Below are 2,133 nucleotides of genomic sequence, written 5' to 3' on the forward strand. Positions count from 1 at the left end.
TGTGTGTGTGTGTGTGTGTGTGTGTGTGTGTGTGTGTGTCAGATATGGGGGTTAATGAGTTGAAAATGTCTACATCTTTGAGTTTTTAAAAAGCTTTAATCTCAATGGATTAAAGGTTATTAAGTAATTTGAATGAAATATGAATTGTAAAATGTATTACTAGGATTGTAATCAAGTATTTGGTTTCATTTATTTATTTTTTGTTGGATTTCCCCCATTCCGAGCGCAATGCAATTCCTATGGTAGCCGAACCAAAATTAGCGACAACTTCGTCCGTGAGTTTTCCTACCAATGTAATAATAGTTTTACGTCATTTTGGTACCATTTCATTGCTAACATCAGCTATCAGGTTCCCATACACATGCCAGGTAATTGAGTAAACGACAGCCCTGATACTTTACTAACATCATTTACACGCAGCTGTTCTAGCTGTAGCTATTTTGTGTTACAACTGCACATGATGTGAGTTGTCTGCCAGGGAAATCACAACAAATATGATTAAATTTATGTTACAAGGTAGACTATCCTTTTTCATCATTGACACAAGGAAAAGTATCCTAGACGTTGTTCTAGCGTTATGCACAACAATGCTATAGTTAGGCAAGCAAGTAACAACTTTAACACTTCTAATTTACACAAATAGGCAGAATTATCTGTTGAGAAAAAAGCAGGCAACTTTGTTGTTCCTTTTAAAAATCCTTGCTCTTTCCATCTTGGAAAAGCCACTCTACTTTGGACTTGTTACTTGTTGGGTTATTGTTTTTAATTTTCTTTTTAACTTGGTTACATGTCCTCGAGAATGAGCTCTTTCAAATCTGTCGGCAGTAAAATAATCTTCTCCCCTCCCTCCCTCCCTGGAATTTGTCAGTGCCACTGAGTGAAAAACACGAAAGGTGGAACAGTATAGTGTGTGTCTCCCTTACAGGTAAACATATTTCAAGATGTCAAATTCCAAGCCAATATGAATACAGTATGAATATTTGAAATTGATGGAGGTGGTCAATATTCATAAAGTTTGTGAAGGGCAATACAGATTTTGATAATTAACAACTACAAACGTTACACAATGTAGCTTTAAGCCAACCTCAAAGATCTACTGATGGCAAAGTCTGACGGATCATGCCTCATGTTGCCTCAACTATGCAGCAGCAGTTTGATGTTAAAAATATGACATAGCACATCCTAGGTGCCTAATCTTTGCAAATACAGTGTTGCATCCTGACACATTTCTCTGTAGTGCCATGAATAACACTTGGCTGGGGTGTAGTTAGTTTCACAATCATGGACATGAAAATCCCTTACACTGTTGCCTCGCGTCATCTTTTGAAAATTGCACAATAACACACACCAAAGACACGCACGTATGTTCTGTGACTGCATGTGGGGATTAAAAAACAAACACAAAACTAGTTCATAGTTTATAGTTTTTAATCTAACAAACATGGACAGACAGACATCTCTGACCCATCTACCCTTTTCATACTACTGAGGCCTGTACTACGAATCAAGATCAACCTGCCCTGTATTTCTTTCAGTTAACCGGCTTCACAAACTCTCCGTCCAGCATAAGCTGGGTCACGAGTTCGTTCACATAAGAGACGGTGTTTGCACAGCATGATCAATCGCAAACATCTACCAGAGCTTCATATTTTACACAAGAAGAGCAAACTATAATTCTACATAAAAATGAAGAACACAGACACTGTTTTACAGAAAAAAACTCAATACAGTCGCTACTTCGTAAAACAGGAAGGAAAGCTGACAACAAAGCAGACGCTGTTGTGTGTGAATCGCTTATGAATATAACTTCTCCATCAGTCAGGCACAAGACCTAACCATAATAACACCGGTGCTTTCCCTAAACTGTCGTTGCTTTAACCTATTTCAGTCGCAAACCTGGCAGTGGGAAGCGAACTAAGAGAAATATTCAGATTGGCAACACACTGCTCAAGAAGCAACATTTTAATGTTTTTATATTTTAATTTAAGACCAAAATCACCATCACCATACCCACCAAACTCTATTTTAATAATCAGTACTTTTATTATTGTAAAACAAATAGTCTATATGCAATTCCCTCTACTTAAAATCTATATCAAATCTCTCTCTCTTTGTCTGTCTGCACACCGAGGA

The sequence above is a fragment of the Etheostoma spectabile genome, chromosome 22, assembly GCF_008692095.1.
Source record: "Etheostoma spectabile isolate EspeVRDwgs_2016 chromosome 22, UIUC_Espe_1.0, whole genome shotgun sequence".
Taxonomy (NCBI): Eukaryota; Metazoa; Chordata; class Actinopteri; order Perciformes; family Percidae; genus Etheostoma; species Etheostoma spectabile.